Here is a 20,485-nt window from a genome sequence, read left to right as displayed (position 1 = left end):
AATCCTCATGTGATTAGGAATCCATCTTCAATTAGGAATCCTTGGTTGATTAGGAATCCTTCGTTGATTAGGAATCCTTGGTTGATTAGGAATCCTAATTTCTTCAAGTCTTCAATTCATCCAAACCCTTGGCTCCAAATATGTGACATTCATTCCAAGCTCCATTTTGCTCCAAAAGGCTCCAAACTGCATCTTTTTATATGCTTTGCCCTTAAAACCTGAAAACACATAAAACTAGCTTAAAAGACTACTTTAACTAAGAAAACACCATAGAAGTGCATAAGAACTAGCTAACTAAGGCACATAAATATGCTCCTATCAAATTCCCCCACACTTAGCTTTTGCTAGTCCTCGAGCAAAACAAAGAGATAAAACAAATAAAACACAACCTAAACCTTCCAACATTTGCCTCAGGGATTTCCAATGCACATGACATGTTAAAAATCGTTATTCCCCACAGATTTTAGTCATCTTTACACTTAAGCACATGCTTAATCATAGTCACTACTTACTAGTTCACATTTAAGCAATTAAAACAATGTTTTTGATGTAGTAACATGCCTTAGAGAAATCACTCAATTCCTTACAAGATATGCACTCAATTTTCACTCAGATTTTCTAACTACACACCCTATACTAGTTATATGTGAGAAGATTGATGTAGATATGGAAACGAACACTCACATATATGTATAACAAAGAACGCAATTTCTGGAGTTAATAAGCATGTTAAGATATGATCTCATGAATGGAATGCTACTACTTAGATGCGAGAACCAGTGACACCATATGCTCATACCAAATTCAAACTCCACAAATTGAAACACATAACACTCAAGATTGAAGTCAAAGGTTGTCACGGGGTTTGGGATGTTGGTTAACAAAGAAAGGTAAGGGAAAACAAACGTTCTTAAAGCAATAGTAAGCAAAGTAATGAAATCAAGACTTAGAATTCACTTTAGAATGCAGAAATCACTTTTAGACATAAGGGGAAGATTCAAGCAATATTAAGGGCCGAATTCAAAGTTTTGGACCCTTTCTTCAACAAACAATACTTTGGGACTCTTTCTCACATATTTTCAACTCTTTTTCATTCTTTTCACACACTTTTTCTTTTTCTTTTTCTCTTTCCACGAATTTCATTTTTTTTTTCTTTTCTTTTCTTGCCGTGTTCTATGGCACCCAAAATACCCAAATTGAAACCTTTCCCCCACACTTGTTTTCTGCCATATATAAATCAAAAGGAATTCAATTTGAATCATGCTTTACTATGCTTCAAGAACAAGGGTAAGGATGGTCCTAATCTAGGCTAGGTGAGGTTAACGTGGGTTAACAAAGAATGAAGGCTAACAAGGCTCAACAGGGTTAAACTTAAACATGAAATGATATGGGATACATGGCAATTTGGCTTTGGTGGTGGTAACTACACAACTTCATCTTGAATATGTGTTATGCAAATCAATAACATGCTTTGAATGAAATGGGCATGAGTTCTAGCATTTGGAACTAAATGATGAAACGCCTTCTAAGTAGTAACCAAGCAAGGAATAATGAGATCATGCAACGACTTAGAAAACAATAATGCACAGATTTGAACTCTCCAAATAAATGTTTAGGCTCAAGTCTCACAAGGTTGTAGCGTTTGTTTGAGTTCCTTCCTTCAAGCATGTTACAAAAACTAATTTTTTTCTTTATGATTGCATGTGAATTCATAAGCTATAACCACAACCAAGCATAAGCAAAGAGTAATTCAAACTTTCATCATGTTAATAACTTTCTTTAACAGCCATGCAATTACAAACCGAATCCTCATCATTGTGTTGGAAGGTACCCTAGACACAAACACACAAAAACGACTCAAAACACTCTTTTTAGGCTTTTCAAAACACTTTTTTCAAATTTTTATGTGATTTTCGGAGTTTTATGTTAACACACACTAAAACACACCAAAACTGCTTAAAAACACTTAAAAAACAGCAAGGAACAAGTCTCTAAGTAATGGGTGGTACAATCCCACGAATTTGCATAAAAAACACTTAGTTACCCCCCCCCCCACACTTAAATCAAACATTGTCCTCAATGTTTCAAGCATAAAATCACACCAAATAAAAAGAAACACACAAACAGCAAGTAAACAAATAAACTGGCAGATTATAAACAACAACAAAGAGAAGGGTTTTAGGAACGCAAATCTGGAATTGGAGTGATTCCGAGGGCTTCCTTTGTTGTATGCATGGGTTGCCTCCCACGTAGCGCTTTCTTTTACGTCTTGCAGCCGGACGAAGAACACTTTCACTCCTCCTTGGAACCCACGGCATGCAGTGGGATCTCCTCCACAACATGCTCCACAAAGTTCTCGTAGTACGGCTTCAAGCGATGTCCATTCACCTTGAATTCTTGCCTGGTTCTCAAGCTCCTAATTTGGACTGCACCATGCACAAAAAGATTAGTAATAACAAACGGGCCAACCCACTTGGAACGTAACTTACCAGGGAATAGACGAAGACGGGAGTTGAACAACAACACTTTCTGCCCAATTTCGAAAGTCTTGCCTCGAAGCATCTTATCATGGAATGCCGTGGTCTTCTCTTTGTAAATTCTAGCATTCTCATAAGCTTCATGCCTTAACTCCTCAAGTTCACACAATTGAAGCTTTCGATGAATTCCAGCTTGGTCCACATTCAAATTGAAGGTCTTGATGGCCCAATGAGCTCTATGTTCTAATTCCACGGGAAGATGGCAAGGCTTGCCATACACAAGGCGAAAATGAGACATACCAATGGGGGTTTTGTAAGCCGTTCGATACGCCCATAATGCATCATCCAACCGTAAACTCCAATCTTTTCTATTTGGCCCAACGGTCTTCTCCAAAATCTGTTTGATCTCACGATTAGACACCTCGGCTTGGCCATTGGTTTGGGGGTGGTAAGGTGTGGAAACCTTATGCATCACATGGTACTTCTTGAGTAATGCCTCAATGGTACGGTTGCAAAAATGAGACCCTCCATTACTAATTAGCACCCTAGGCATCCCAAACCTAGAAAAGATATTAGTTTTCACAAAATCTGCCACAACTTTAGAATCGTTAGTTCGAGTGGCTTTCGCTTCCACCCACTTGGAAACATAATCAACGGCAAGTAATATGTAAGTGAAACCAAAAGATGAAGGAAAAGGACCCATAAAATCGATACCCCAAACATCAAAGATTTCAACAACAAAAATGGGTACCTGCGGCATTTGATCTTTTTGGCCAATATTACCTGTCCTTTGGCATCGATCACATGTTAAACAAAAGGTTCTAGCATCTTTAAACAAAGTAGGTCAATAAAAACCACATTCAAGAACCTTAAAAGATGTCCTTTGGGTGCCAAAATGACCCCCACATGCATATGTGTGACAAAAACTTAAAATTGAGTGAAAATCTGATTCATGCACACATCTTCTTATAACCTGATCTGAACAATATTTCCACAAGTATGGGTCATCCCAAACATAAAATCTAGCATCCTTTTTAAGTTGGAATTTGTTTAAGGTGCTAGGAACTTGTTTAGTCACCAAATAATTCACCAAATCTGCGTACCAAGGAGCACTTACCTGAATGGACAAGAGTTGTTCATCCGGAAACGTTTCGGAGATGGGAAGAACCTCTTCCTCACGCACCAACCTGCTTAGGTGATCGGCAACAACATTATCACTCCCCTTCTTGTCCTTGATTTCGATGTCAAACTCTTGAAGTAGAAGCATCCAACGAATGAGTCTCGGTTTAGCTTCTTTCTTGGTGAACAAGTACTTCAAGGCTGCATGGTCAGTGAAAACAATGACTTTAGTACCAATTAGATATGATCTAAATTTATCTAAAGCAAATACAACCGCCAAAAGTTCTTTTTCGGTTGTAGAATAATTCAACTGAGCATCATTCAAAGTGCGTGAAGCATAATAAATAACATGTGGCTGTTTATTTTTTCTTTGACCCAAAACAGCGCCAAGTGCATAATCCGATGCATCACACATCAATTCAAAGGGAATGGACCAATCCGGGGGAGTTATGATGGGTGCCGTGGTGAGGAGGTCCTTGAGATGCTTGAATGCTTTCTCACACGCCTCATTGAACTCAAAAGGAACTTCCTTTTGTAGGAGACGGCATAGGGGCTGTGCAATCTTGGAAAAGTCATTGATAAATCGTCAGTAGAATCCTGCATGACCAAGGAAAGAACAAACCTCTCTCACCGAAGTGGGAGAGGGTAAGTAGCGTACAAGATCTATTTTAGACTTATCAACTTCAATTCCACGTTCAGAGATTATATGACCCAAAACAATACCTTGTTTAACCATAAAATGGCATTTCTCCCAATTTAACACAAGGTTTGTTTCAACACAACGTTTCAAGATTAAAGTGAGGTTATCCAAGCAATTATCAAAGGAATTACCAAACACACTAAAATCATCCATGAATATCTCAATAATCCTCTCAACATAACCAGAAAAGATGCTAACCATACACCTTTGAAACGTGGCAGGAGCATTGCACAAACCGAATGGCATGCGTCGATATGCAAACGTTCCAAAGGGACAAGTAAAAGTGGTCTTTTCTTGATCATCCGGGGCAATAACAATTTGATTATAACCGGAGTATCCATCAAGAAAGCAATAAAAGGAATGACCTGCTAACCTTTCGAGCATTTGATCTAGGAACGGTAATGGGAAGTGATCTTTCCTTGTGGTTGCATTTAGCTTCCTATAATCAATGCACACTCGCCAACCGGTTTGAATTCGGGTGAGCACAAGCTCATTCTTCGCATTCTCGACAACCGTCACTCCAAATTTCTTGGGCACACATTGGATAGGTGAAACCCAACAACTATCGGAGATGGGATAAATCACCCCACAATCTAGAAGTTTGATTATCTCCTTTTTCACCACTTCCATCATCGGAGGGTTAAGACGGCGTTGAGCCTCTCTAGTTGGTTTGGCCCCCTCCTCAAGAAATATGTGATGCATACAAGTCGTAGGGCTTATACCTTTAATATCGGCCAATGTCCATCCTAGGGCAGATTTGAATTCCTTCAACACACGCACTAGCTTCTCCTCCTCTTATGCCGTGAGGGATGAGGAGATGATGGCAGGTAGTGTCTCGTTTTCCCCCAAAAAGATGTACTTCAAATGGCTTGGTAGGGGTTTGAGATCAAGTATGGGTGCCTGAACGATGGATGGAAGCAACTTGTTAGTCGAAATTGGAATTGAATCAAAGTTAGGAGACTTACCACCATGCTTAGGTAGTGACTCAAGGCAGCAACCAACTCAAAGATTTCATCACTAGGAGGCACGACATGGCCTAGTCCATGTATGCCGTGGGTTATACTAGAATCTGCCCCCTTGGTTGTGAGTTCCATGCCTTGTGTAATAACTTTTTCAAGCGCATCGTCATTCAAATCTTCAAGATATCCCTGCGCCAAAGAGTCAATTATATCAATAGAGAAACATGAATGGTCCTCACTAGGGTACTTAATGGAATCAGAAAGATTAAAATTAACAACTTCCCCATCAAATTCCATGGACAACGTTCCACTATACACGTCAATCTTCGTCCGGGCCGTCTTCATGAATGGCCTTCCAAAGAGGATGGGCAATGAAGGAGCATGATCCGATTCATCCATTTCGAGCACATAAAAATCTGCTGGGAAGACTAAATGGTCAACCTGCACCAAAACGTATTCCAACACTCCCTTTGGATAAGCGTTAGATCTATCGGCCAATTGTATGATTACACCATCATGTTTCAACTCACCTAAGTTCATAGATACATAAATGGAGTATGGCATAACATTTATAGAGGCTCCTAAATCTAGCATGGCAGATTTGAAACGAGTGTTACCAATGACGCACAGAATTGTAAAGCTACCCGGATCTTTGCATTTGGGGGGTAGTTTACGTTGCAAGATGGCAGAGACATTTTCACCTACCTTCACAACCTCCTTGGTTGAAATCCTCTTCCTAGTGGTGCACAGCTCCTTTAAAAACTTAGCATATCTCGGGACTTGCTTAATGGCATCCAATAAGGGTATGTTGACTTGAACTTTCCTAAGTGTCTCAAGGATGTCCTTTTCAGCTTCTTCCTTCTTTGTTTGCACAAACCTGCTAGGAAAAGGAGCATTCGAAGGCACAACATTAGTAGAAACTGAATTTGACACATTCTTACCTTTATTGGATGAATTGGACATATTTGGACCCATGGGGGCTTGCGGCATAGGTGTGTCCACCCTTTGCCGTGGGTGGCCTTGATTCCTCATCTTCCATTTGCAAAATTTCATCCTCGTTATGACCTATTTTTTATGAAGAATCTGCCCCAACTTCCTTACCACTTCTTAGGGTGATTGCTTTGGCTGATTCAAACCCTCCTTTTAGATTTGGAATGGTAGAACTAGGAAGCCTTCCTTGGTCTCTAATCTGCCCAACAACCTCGGCAATCTGTCCCATTTGTTTCTCTAGTTGGTCCACCCTTTTGTTTTGATTTTCCTGCCCATTAGTCAAAGTGGTTAGTAACTTAACAAGTGTATCATTATCCAAAGCATTACCTGAAGTATTTGGGGCAGATTGTGGTTGGATTTGAGGGGGTGTGTATGGTTTGGTATAGAAACCCGGGGGTTGTTGCCTAAAGCCTCCTTGTGGTTGGGCTTGTTGTGGCTCTCTCCATTTGAAGTTTGGATGGTCTCTCCACCCCGGATTATACGTGTTGGAGTATGGATCATGTCTTGGCTGATTTGGCTTTGAAACCCAATGGCATTAGCACTCTCTCATCCACCATTATCGATGAGTTGAGGACACTTTTCAGAAACATGTCCTTGGATAGAACATACGCCACACACCAAGGGTTCTTGAATCTTCATTCCCTCGGCCATCTGTGAAACAAGAGAAGTAAGATTAGCTAACTGAGATTGAATATTGGATGTGGAACTTACCTCATGAACTTGTTGCCGTGGGGGTCCTCTTTGGCCTACACCCTCGTATTGTTGAGCGTTCAACGCTCAATTAGCAATCAAGATTTTTGCAGCCATGGGCGTTTTGTCCACCAATGCTCCACCCGCCGAGGCATCGAGCATTTGACGTTCTAGTGGTAGGAGCCATTCGTAGAAGTATTGCAAAAGCAACTCCTCCTTCATCTGATGCTGTGGACAAGAAGCAACAAGTGATTTAAATCGTTCATAATATGTAGGAAAAGACTCACCTTCATCTTGTTGAATTCCACTTATTTTTTTACGAAAAAGAATGATGCGAGAAGTTGGGAAAAACTTCTCAAGAAACGCCCTCTTCATACTCTCCCAAGACGTAACTGTTCCGGGAGCCAACTCGTATAACCAATCCTTGGCCTTGTCCATTAAAGAGAATGGAAAAGCCTTCATCTTTAAAATACTTCCGTCAACGTTAACCGGAGTCATACTTGAGCACACCACTTCAAATTCTTTCAAATGTTTGTTCGGATCCTCCATGGACAACCCATGGAACTTTGGAATGTGGTGGAGCAAACTTGACTTAAGCTCGAACTCTTCGGTTTTACCTTGGGCAGCCATGGGATATTGGATACACAATGGTGCGGCATTATCCAAACCCGAGGCGGAAAGCTCCTTGAGTGTACGGTTGTCCATGGCCATGCCTTGCTCTTGTTCACCCTCTTGTGCCGTGGGATCCTCCCCTTCTTCTAGAATTTGTTCTTCAAGGTCAGGTTCCAGGCTAGGTGGGTTAGACTCTTGTTGGTGCTTCCTTCTTCTCAAAGTTCGCTCGAAATCGTCGTCGAAGTCCAAAATATGCTCACGAACAGGTTTGGAACTTCGAGTCATGCACTAGTACCTAAAAACAAAGAAACGAAACAAGTTAGAAATCTGCAATAAAAAAAACAAACGAAAATAACAAATAAACAAAAAGAACGAGGGATTAGTAAGGTTGTTAATCCCCGGCAACGGCGCCAAAATTTGATGCGTAAAATAACTAAACACACAAATTAACCCTCTTGTTGACAATTGTAGTATGGATAAGTAGGGATCGTTCTTAAACCGGGGATTATGAGGGATTGCTAAAACACTCTAAACTGACTCAAATCTGTAAAACAAAGTTTAAAATACGAAACTAGACTCAAAGAATGCAAAACTAAACTCTAAAACACTAAAACGAACCAAAAGAATCAAAACAGCAACCAAACACTCAAAACTGCCTAAAAACCACTTTCTGGGCAGTTTTGGGACTCTAACACAACTTGGACGAATTTTGGTTTCCTAATGACCTAAAACACCTAAAAACATATTCTAAGACAAGTTCTAAGTAATATGACTCAAAGAAATAAGGTGGGTTTGATTTTGGACGAAGTTAATTAAAACAAAGAAAGAACAAAGTAAACAGATTTTAAGACAAAGTTAAGTAAATTGATGGGTGATAGACCAACTAGAGGGTTCTTCTCCACACATGATACACTTGCACTCAACTTTGATTTCCAATTGTTTCTTTCAATGAATTACGAATCTCAACGCCCTAGGTTAACTGTGATAGCACTTTTTTAACCTTCAAGTTTTCCTAAAGTTAGTGAATTGGATGGGAATGCACATGCAACAACTCAACACATTCTCTAAAAGTTCCTTACGTGAAAAGCACAATAAAGATACAATCAAATATCATTAAGCTTCATGAAAACTATAAGCATTGACGAGGCAATTGTTACTATGAAAAGCATGAAACGTTTGCCAAGAATTCACTTAACGCGATCGTTTATAAGCGACCTCCACTACTTTCAAACATAAAGTTGTAACTATTAGGTGAAACTTCCTTATGTTTTAGCTTCAAATTCCTGCATGAAAACTAAGTTGGCCATCTTAATTAACACAAAAAAATAAGTCATCAATCAAACGGTTAAGCAAATTGCATTCACAATTCATGAAATAACAATTAGACATAATCAATTCATCTTGCAAGCATAATCATGGTATTGAATAACCCCCTAGCCAAAAGGCTTAGTTCCTCATGTTCACAAAACAAAGGAAAACATATTCATACATTCTAAATATAAGAAAGAGAACACCTAAATATTCCAACGATTCGATGTTGAACGGCTAGAATCTCCAAGTACTTCTTCTTCCTCTCCTTTGCTGCGGCACAGGGACTATGGGCAGGTTCTTGGGTTCTTGGATGATGTAGAATGGATGGAGGATGTATGGAAGTGTTTAGGGTTGATGGGTGGTGCGGCTAGGGTAGTTTTGGGTCAGAAAATATGGTGAATGGTGAAGAAATAGGGCTGTTGAATATGAGGTTCAGTTTCTGGCGTGAATGGATATCTACTAGATGAATGGGGATGTTTGTGGCTGCACAAGGATGTTTATTTAAAGGGATTAGGAAATTAAAAACCCTAGACTCTTTTGGTAAACAGAAATTAAGTCAAAAGCTTCTAGAAATAGGAAATTAAATTAGAAACTTAAGGGAAATTAGCCAAAAGGTGCGACACTAACCTAAAACAGATTAGGAAGGTGTTTACAAGCAAGGGAACAGGAAATAACTCCCTCCCTTGCACGGCAAGGAAGAGGGAAGGTGGGAAAGGTGCGGCACTAATGAGGATTATGCAAGGAATGTGTAATTTGTGTCCTAGAATGCTTAAAAGGCCTTCAAAGTTGCTGGAACATAGGGACAATTAGGATTAGGAAAGGTCAAACCAAAATAAGAAACCTTGGCTTAACTTTCCTACTTCAAGTAGGAATCCTTGTTGGAGTAGGAATCCTTGTTCTTCTAGGAATCCTCATGTGATTAGGAATCCATCTTCAATTAGGAATCCTTTGTTGATTAGGAATCCTTGGTTGATTAGGAATCCTAATTTCTTCAAGTCTTTAATTCATCCAAACCCTTGGCTCCAAATATGTGACATTCATTCCAAGCTCCATTTTGCTCCAAAAGGCTTCAAAATGCATCTTTTTATATGCTTTGCCCTTAAAACCTGAAAACACATAAAACTAGCTTAAAAGACTACTTTAACTAAGAAAACACCATAGAAGTGCATAAGAACTAGCTAACTAAGGCGCATAAATATGCTTCTATCACAACTCTATGACTTGTCGAGACAAGTGTTGTTCGCCATTTGGATTGGAAGAGCTTGGAAGGAATGCGCCTCATTGGGCAGTGGAAGGGTGGTAGACTCCATGCGCGAGATTTGAGTTGGGAAATGTCAAATCTGCGAAAAAATATAGTGAGAATGCCCCCGACTCGATGGTAGGTCCGGATGGTTGAAATAGTCTTGGGCCGACTTGGGCTGCTTGGAAAGCCACTGGAGCAAGATGGGCTGTGTGAGTAGGTTGGGCTATGAGAGCAGGTTGGGCCGCGAAAGTAGACTGCTCATCGGGAGCAGGCTGGACCACGGGAGTGGGCTGTTCGTCGGGAGCAGGCTGCTCAGCGCGTGATGCATGCGAATGAGAGGCTTGGGCTCGGACGCGTGCAAGCTTGGATGGCACAGCTTAGGTCGTGGCCTTGGTGCCGTGAGCCTTGGATGGCATGGCTCGGGCCATGGTGAAAGCACCATGGACCTCACCACGGGTGGCTACCGAGGTAGCCACCGTGGTGGTTCCCATGGTGGAAACGCGTGGTGGTGGTGCTGCTCCACTTATTGTCACATTTAGCCTCACGGATCTCCGCAATCCCATTTCTTGAACATTAGAATTTTCACTTGTGGAATTTTCTAAATTTCTAGCCATTATATTTTGCTTATACGTTTTATCAAAGAACCTTTGCAAGTAAAAAATTCTAATAATAAGAACGTATGAAAAATATTCAAATGGACTAGAAAATAAAGAAAAAACCTTTTTGTGCGAGAGTCTTCTACGAGTATGGATTTCAACTCTCAATGAAAGCACCAATTTGTGGATGCAAATTTTCTCCTCCTCGATCTTGGACGATTTTGCACCTACAAAACAACTAGCACCTTAGATTAAGGCCAAAAGCCTCACGCGCCCACGATGAATGGGGAGGGGGCTTTGGCCGAAGAACCTCCGATGCCAAAGTTAGAATGTTAGAGAGAAATAGTGTTTAGAGTATTTGGGATTTTTTGTATGAGAATTGAAATGATCTTTTGGTGAAAATGGGAATCTATTTATAGGGATAGGGGTGGCCGGCCTAGCTAGGGTTTTTTTGTTTGATTTAGGTTTAATTAGCCAATTTATTTAGCTATTAAACATAAAATGAATGTTTTGGTGGTTTTTGGAATTAATTGGCTAGTTAATTAGGGTAATTAAAAAGGGAAAATAGTGGAAAAGGTGGAGAATAAGATGGTTTACTTTTCTTGATGGGATTGGCCGGCCAGTTTAGTAGTTTTAGGTTTGGATGGGTGTTTCAATTGATAATTAAGGGATTGATTAGGTAATTAATCCCTTAATTAGTCAATTATTATGATTTTAGGAAATATGAAAGGAATAAGTATATTATTTAGCTAATTGATTAGCTAAATAATGAAATGGGAAATATATGAATAAATTAGGTTTTAAGTTGATACCTATTTTTGGCACTTTTGACTTGGTTGAGGGATAATTGCCTATTGCTTGCGTGTAGGAATCCCGGTATACCTCAAGGGTAGTTTTGTCTTCTTTTGTCAAAAATCCATGTGTCACCTTGTGATTATTTTTGGCTCCACAACGTTCTTAAAGTGATAGCAAGCAAAGCAATGAAATAGACACTTAGAATTCACTTTAGAATGCAGAATCAACTTTTCAATACAAAGGGAAAATTCATGCAACACTTAGGGCCGAATTCAATGTTTTGGACCCTTTTTTAACAAACTTTTTTCTTTTCACTCTTTTTTTTTCTTTTTTTCTTTTCTACCCGTGCCTTATTAAGGACTTTGGCACACACACACACACACACAAGAATCACTTCCCCCACACTTGCTTTCTGCAATACATTGATAAAAAAGGAGTTCATTTTAAGTCATGCTTTACTATGCTTCAAGAATAAGGGTATGGATGGTCCTAAAACTAGGCTAGGTAAGTATATTGTGGATTAACAAAGAACATAGGCTTAACAAGGCTCAATGGGGTTAAACTTAAACACATAAGAAATAGGGGCACGGCAATTTGGCTTTGGTGGTCACTACACAACTTCATCTTGAATATGTGTTATGCAAATCAATAGCATGCTTTGAATGAAATAGGCATGAGTTCTTGCATTTGGAACTAAATGATGAAACGCCTTCTAAGTAGCAACCAAGCAAAGAATAATGAGATCATGCAACGACTTTAGAAAACAATGATGCACAAATTATTAACTCTCTAAATAAATGTGTAGGCTCAAGTCTCACAAGGTTGTAGCGTTTATTTGAGTTCCTTCCTTCAAGCATGTTACAAAAACTGATTTTTCCTTTATGATTGCATGTGAATTCATAAATTATAACCACAACCAAACATACACCAAAGAGTAAATCAAATTTTCATCCATGTTTATAACTCTCTTTAACAGTCATGTAATTAAAAATCAAATCCTCATACTTGTGTTGGAAGGTACCCTAAGACACAAATAAACACACAAAAACAACTCTTTTTTTTTGTTTTTCAAAACAATTTTTCAAATTTTTATGAGATTTTCGGATTTTTATGTCAAAACACACTAAAACACTCCAAAACAGCTTAAAAACACTTAAAAACAGTAAGGAACAACACTAGAAGTAATGGGTGATAAACTCATACGAATTTTATGCAAAACAACTTGGTTACTCCCCCCCCCCCCACACTTAAATCAAACATTATCCTCAATGTTTCAAGCATAAACTCGCACAAAAACAAGCAAACAAACAAACAACGAATAAACATGACAAGTATAGCAAAGTAAAAACCAAACAGAGTAAAGTTTAAGAACGCAAATCTGGTTTTGGAGATAGATGATCTTGTTGACTTTCCACAGCTTTGATCTCGAACTGGTTTGGAATTATAAGCGAGGGATATAAGAGTTCCTTGGTTGTGCAGTCTGCATTCTTCTCTGCTTGTTTCTTCTGCACGGCAGGCAGGCACGAAGTAGAGGTGATGGTCTGTTTCTTTCTTCAATATTTCCAAGTGCCCACCATTTGCTTTCTTTCTCCTTGTCCCTAGCTGAGGATGAATTAACACATTGTCTCCACATGCTTCGAGGTATCATTTTCACTTCCCTTATCTGTTCCCCAGACATATGTGGTAGACGAAGATGAAGCATAAGATGTTGAAGATGAGTACTCGAGAGTAAGGCTAGGTAAGCAATCAGGAAGGGGTTCCAGGGAGTCAGTTCCAGATCGGAAGATTGATACCAAGTGTTGGCTGATTGCTCTCTTTCTCCTTGTCCCGCAGATGAAAACAACGATAAAGAGAAGGACAGGGAGAAAGTATGATATGAGATACTCTTGTTTTCAAGCTTCATGATATGAAATACTTTTGCTTTGGATGAGTTGTTTGCAGAGGTACCCCAAGGAATAAAGAACACTGAGTGACTCGAGAGGCTTCGTTGGGAAAGCATTCTCGGAGATGAAGAAAGGTTATGTATGTCTGCCTTGTAATGGAGGGTGAAGGTTGACATTTATAAGAATTAATAACCGATACTATTCTTTCACTCTTGTCGGCAACCGTTGGATGATTTAATAGTAAACTTCACGTGTCTTCTACTTCACAAGAAATCTTGGACAGATTGCCCATAATTTTCGCAAGGCTGAGTGTGCATGTGATAGGCACTGACACGTCTGGAAAAGCAAGTGCCTCTTCGATATCTGGAATCGGCACTTCGACAAACTGCCCGTGATTTCCGCAAAGCTGAGTAGGTATGTGACAGCCGCTGACACGTCTAGAAAAGCAAGTGCCTCTTCGATATCTGGAATTGGCACTTCGACAAACTGCCCGTGATTTCCGCAAAGCAGAGTGTGCATGTGATAGATGCTGACACGTCTGGAAAAGCAGATGCCTCTCCAATTTCTGAGCTTGCCTCTTCGAGTTCTGAGCTCCGTCGAATGCAGAGGTTGCATGTGACAAGTGCGGACAAATCTGGAAAAGAAGATTGGCCCGTGGTTTCTGAGCAAGCCCAACTTTTGAGAAAGCTAGTGCCTCTTCGATTTTTGAATTGGCCTCTTTGATTTCTAAGCTCGCCTCTTCGATCTCTGAAATCCCGTCGAGTGCTGGTTTTTATAGAGGCGCAGTATGTTTCAAAGCACACTTGAATTTCTGCCTGTAGAAACTCCCTTCTTGCACTTCTACAATCTTGACTTGTCCGACCTCTTCTTTCTTCAACACCTTTGAAAATGTCTGGCCCGTCCGACTGTCGTTTTGACTTGAACCTTGGTGAAAAGGCAGCCATGCCTTCTCTAGACAACATATGGCGCCCATCATTCATATCCCCTACTGGTCCTCTTACCGTTGGGGATTCGATGATAAAGAATGATATGACCGCTGTGGTGGTGGCCCGGAACCTTGTCACTCCCAAAGATAACAAACTGTTTTCCAAACGGTCTGATGAGTTGGTTGTTAAGGATTCTCTGGCTCTCAGTGTGCAGTGTGCAGGTTCTGTGTCTAATATGGCCCAACGCCTATTTGCTCGAACCCGTCAAGTTGAATCATTGGCGGCTGAAGTGATGAGTCTCAAACAGGAGATTAAATGGCTCAAACATAAGAATAAACAGTTGCACAGGCTCGCACATTACTATGCTACAAACATAAAGAGGAAGATTAACCAGATGCAGGAATCTGATGGTTAAATTTTACTTGATCATCAGAGGTTTGTGGGTTTGTTCCAACAGCATTTGCCTTCGTCTTCTAGGGCTGTACCGCGTAATGAAGCTCCAAATGATCAACCTTTGATGTCTCCTCCTTCTGGGACTCTGCCGACTGCTGAGGCTCCGCCGACTACTGAGACTTCTCCTAAGCAGCTTTTGTGAAGGCTTCCTCTTGTATTTTCTGCTTAATGTTCCTTTTTTTTTCATGAAAATGAATGTAAAAATACCTTGCATATCTGTCAATGTTTCAAAAATAAACTCACACCAAAAACAATTAAACAAGTAACAAATAAAAATAACAATCATGGCAAAATAAAATGCAGAAAATGGAAGGTTTTTAGAAATGCAAAATTGACTGTGGAGCGATTCAAAAATCTTCCTCATTTTTGAATACATGGGTTGCCTCCCAAGAAGCGCTTGCTTTAACGTCTTCCAGCCGGACGAAACTTCCTTCTAAGCTTGGATAGGGCCCATAGCATAGAATTGATCCTTGAATGGAAGGTGATACTTGACGTGATCCGGCAATGGTTTAAATTCTAGTGTATGTGCCTGAATCATCAAAATCAGCAAGTTAGTATAAAATAAAATCAAAGTTGGAGAAGATGGCTTACTTGCTTGCTCCGACATAAACTCAATTACGAACACCACATCTTTGAACGTTGCAGGGATATGGGATTTGTCCAGATTTGGTGTTTTGAGAGTTATTACTTGTCCCGTGTCATAAAATCCAACTTCTTTGGGATTTTTCGTCTCAAGTGTATCTTCTTTGATGAATTCTAGACATTCCCCATCCACTTCTTGCTCTTGATTCTTTGGAAAGGTTTCGAAGATGCCTTTCTCACCCTCTTTTTCCTTGGATTGCTTGATCCTGCAAGGAATAAGGATATTTGGGGAAACGGGGTCAAGACGAATTGAATTTAGGCTTACCTTGGTTGTAGTGGACGGCATAGAGGGTATATGGGGTTGCGGCAAGGGTGGTTCTTCCCTTGCCGTGGCCTTGTTATTCTCTTCTTCTTCGAGCATCAGCTGTTCATCCATGTTTTGGCTTGGTTTGGATGTCTTGGATTCACCTCCAACCTCCATAGCACTTCCCAAAGTGATAGCATCATGGATTTCAAAATCTTCCTTCAAATTTTCAATAGTTGAGTTGGAGAGTTCACTTTGCTCTTGAATTTGTGTCGTGAACTCCATAATCTCTCCAAGTTGATTTTTCAATTCGCTCGTCTCCTTAGCTTGATTGAGCATTGTTTCATTTTGATTTTGTTGCCCCTGCACCAAAGAGGTTAGTAATTGAAAAATTTGATCATTATCCGTGGACATACTTGAATTTAATTGGAATTGTTGTAGGGGAAGCTGTGGTGGCTGCATAGGTGTTAAATAAAACTCATCAGATTGCTGCCAATATCCATCTTGTTGAGCCTCCTTGGCTTGATTTTGTGAGCCCTGCACCAAAGAATTTATTTCATAAAAAATTTGATCATAATCTATTGACGAACCTGAGTTTGATTGAGCATATTGTATATGAGGTTGTGATGGCTGCATAGGTCGTGAATGGAACTCCTCTTCTTGCTGCCAATATCCATCTTGTTGGAATTGTTGAGGTTCTATGTAATCTAAATAATCTCTCCAATCCGAATTGTAAGCGTTGGAAAACATGTTGTCCCATGATTGGCTATGGCCTTGATAACCCCAAGCATCTTCATTCGCAACGAATTAAGAATATTGCTGAGTTGAATATCCTTGCCCATAGGACACACCACATGTAGGGACAATTTGCATTGTGGTCCTTTTGGCATATTGTGACAATTGAGAAGTAAGTTCCGCCAATTGAGCTTGAATGGTAGCAAAATCCATGTCTTACTTCTCAAGTACCTGAAATCAAGGAAACAAAACTAAATCAAATATCAAAAGTAAAACAAAAAAAAAAACACAAACAAAAACAAAGTCAGCAACTGAAAACAAAAGACACGAAAATAAACAAAAAGAAATAACAAGGGATTAGCCAAGTTGCTAATCCCCGGCAACGGCGCCAAAAACTTGATGCGAAAATTAACTTAACACACAAATTTAACCCTCTTTTGACAATTGTAGTATGAGTATAAGTATGGATCGTTCTGGACCGGGGATTAGGAGGGCTTGCTAATAACCTCTAAACTGACTCAAAAACATAAAACTAAACTTAAAAACACTTAACAAGACTCACAAGATTCAAAGCAAACTTAAAATACTCAAAACAGCTTAAAACAACCAAATAAACTTAAACTAGACACTAGGAATGACTTTGGACGAAAATTGACTTTTACTTGAATCAAAACATTTAAAAACACAAATTAAAACAGATTCTAACTAATTAGACACACTAAAGTAAAGGGGGATTGAGTTTTGGACGAAGTTGAAACAAACAAACAAGTATGAAAAACTAGACAGATTGTAAAACAAATTTGAGAAATAAGATGATGGATGGGATAGCTAGAGGCTTTTTCTCCACACATGACATGTATGCAAATAACTTGATTTCCAGTTACTACATCATTGAACTATGAATGACAATGCTCCAAATTAACCGTGACATCACTAATTAACTCTTAGATTTTCCTTGTTTTATTGGATTGGATGACATCATTCGACAACCCAAAACATTCTTCAAAAGTTCCCTACATGACATCATAATAGAGATACAATCAAAGATTATTACGTTTAATGAAAATCATAAGCATTGACAAAGCACTTGCAACTATGACATCACGTCACTCATGCTAGGAATTGAACTTAACGCGATCGTTTATAAGTGACCTTCACTACATGTGAATATAAGTTTGTAACGATTATGTGAAACTTCCTTATATTCTAGCAACGGATTTATGTATCCCAATTAAGTGTTGACCCTTAATTAACAAATACAAATAAGTTATCAATCAAATAGTTAAACCAATTGCATTCACGATTCAAGAGTTCATAACTGGAATTTATCAAATTATATTGCACATATAATCATGGCTTTGAAATCACCCCTAGCCAATAAGGGTTTAGCCACTCATATTTACAACAAAATGAAAGGAAATGAATTTAAACATTAGAAACAAAAGAAAGAAAACACTAAACGCTCCAACGATCCAAGTTGGACAGCAAGCACGTCCAAGCACTTTCCTTCCCTTCCTTTGCTACGGCACAAGGTGTTAGTGAGTGTTTGAAGGTTTGTTTGTATGGAGGAATGGATGTGAAGATGAATGGATGTGTTTGGATGAAGGTTGTATTGAAATGGGGATGAATGATCAAGCAAAGTATGAACTCAATTTATGTTACACACACTTCCTTTTATAGAGGAAGTACATGGCAATGGAGGGGAACATTGGTGTAGCAATTGAGTGCAATGATGCATGAAATTTGAAATGATGGAGGGAACAAGTAATGGTGTAGCAATTGAGTGCAATGATTCAATGTAATTATGCATGAAATCTGAAATGATGGAGGGAACAAGGAATGGTGTAGACATTGAGTGCAATGATTCAATGTAATGATGCATGAAATTTGAAATGATGGAGGGAACAAGGAATGGTGTAGCAATTGAGTGCAATGAGTGGTGTTTAAAATGATTCAAAGGTGAAAGTGAAGTGATGACGCAAAGCATGGGGGTAAAATAGAGTGGTGTTGTAGCTAGGGAACATGAATGATTGTGCACATGGTAGAGAAAGGAAAGGGAGGTGGAATGATGCAACAAATGAGTCAATGGAGGGAACATGGATGATGATGCATGACATAGGAATCCAAAGGGAGTGCAATGGTGGTGCACGACAATTATGGAAAGGTGAACGGTAGAGTGACACCCTTTTATGGCTGAGCTCTTTGTCCTTTTTACATTAATTCTTCTTTCTCTTTAACACATTCCTAGCCTCTTTAGTCTTCAATTTCATCCATCCACCTTGCTCCATGCATGTGTTATTCATTCCAAGCCCAAAATGCACCAAAATGCATCTTATTGCTTCATAAGGCCTATGGACCTACAAACACACGAAAATAGCTTAAAATACATAATTAACTAAGAAATAACAACATAAATGCATGAGAACAAGCTAACTTAGTCTCATAAATATGCTCTTATCATGGGCCGAAGTAACTAGATGTTGTCTTGAACTGATGCTTGATATGAGGCGGTGCTCAATTTGAAATGATACTCAACTAGAAGTAGCACACGCTGCGAGGCTGCTCGGCTCGGCTTGTGGCATTTGAAGGTGATGGAGTCCCTTTTATAGAATAAGAGTTCACTCCTCAATACATGGATGATGGGCTAGAGTTGATGCTCTCTAATAATGGTAAGGGAGTCCCTTTTATAGAATAAGGGCTTGTTCCTCAATACATAAATAACACGTTAGCAGTGATGCTCACGGTGAGGTGGTTGCTCAGCTGGCAGCGTTGCTCTCTAATGAAGGTGAGGGAGTCCCTTTTATAGAATAAGGGCTCACTCCTCAATACATGAATAATGGGTGCTCTCTAATGGAAGTGAGGGAGTCCCTTTTATAGAATAAGGGATCGCTTCTTAATACATAAATAATGGGCTAAGTCCCCCAAGTATTTTTCATGAGGCCCAGTTGAGGCCCAATATATGGTACATAATGTAGTCCCCCAAGTCTTCGGTCAATAGAGTCTGTTGGCTGGAGACTTCAAATTAAATCCATGTATGGGCCGAAGTGGCGGTTGTTCGGAGGTGGTATTTGTATACCCTGCACTGAAGCTTTGTAGGTGAAGCTTTGCAAGTGAAACTTTGAAGCTAGAGCTCTGTAAATGAAGCTTTCGAAGCTGGAGCTTTTGTAAATGAAGCTTTTGAAGCTAGAGCTTTGTAAATGAAGCTTTTGAAGCTGATTGACATGAGTGATGCTCATGAATGTTTCTGTTGATTAACATAAGTGATGCTCATGGATGTTGACATGAGTGATGCTCATGAATGTTGACATGAATGATCGTCATGAATGTTTATGCATGATTGCCATGAGTGATGCTCATGAATGTTTATGTATGATTTTATATGAGTGATGCTCATGTATGATTTTGGAGTACTGGGTATACTTTTGATCACCTGGTTGGTGGCATGAAGGAGAGTACGGGTTGTACATTTCATCATCTGGTTTGTGGCATGAATGGCTAGTTGCCAAATAATATTAGAGTACGGGTTGTACATTTCATTACCTGATTAGTACGGGTTGTACATTTCATCACCTGATTGGTGGCATGAATGGCTAGTTGCCAAATGATATTAGAGTACAGGTTGTACATTTCATCACCTGGTTGGTGTTAATAGCGGCAGGTTACCAAATAATTTTGGAGTACTGGGCGTACTTTCGATCACCTGGTTGGTGGTAATAGCGGCAAGTTGTCGAATAATTGTGGAGTACTGGGCGTACTTTTGATCGCCTGGTTGGAGTTATTTTGGGCTTATGGACCTTCGCCCTCTACACAACATTCCAGCCCATTTATTTTGGGCTTTGCCTTTTCTTTTTCTTTTTTATATTTAATTACCCTCTGATGGGGTTTATACATATTACCCTCTGATGGGGTTTATACATATTACCCTCTGATGGGATTTATACAGATGTTTCCGAAAGATAAGGAAAATAAATTACATCATTCTGGTGGGGTGTTTATTCCTTGCTTTTGCAGTGTCCCCATGTGCCTCCCTTTTGCTTTCTCTTTATCCCCATGTGCCTCATTTTTGCTTTCCTCCTTTTTTCTGCTTTCTGCAATTATCTGGGTAGCCAT

This window comes from Malus domestica, chromosome 03 (genome assembly GCF_042453785.1).
Source record: "Malus domestica chromosome 03, GDT2T_hap1".
Taxonomy (NCBI): Eukaryota; Viridiplantae; Streptophyta; class Magnoliopsida; order Rosales; family Rosaceae; genus Malus; species Malus domestica.
This window is presented reverse-complemented; position numbering follows the sequence as displayed.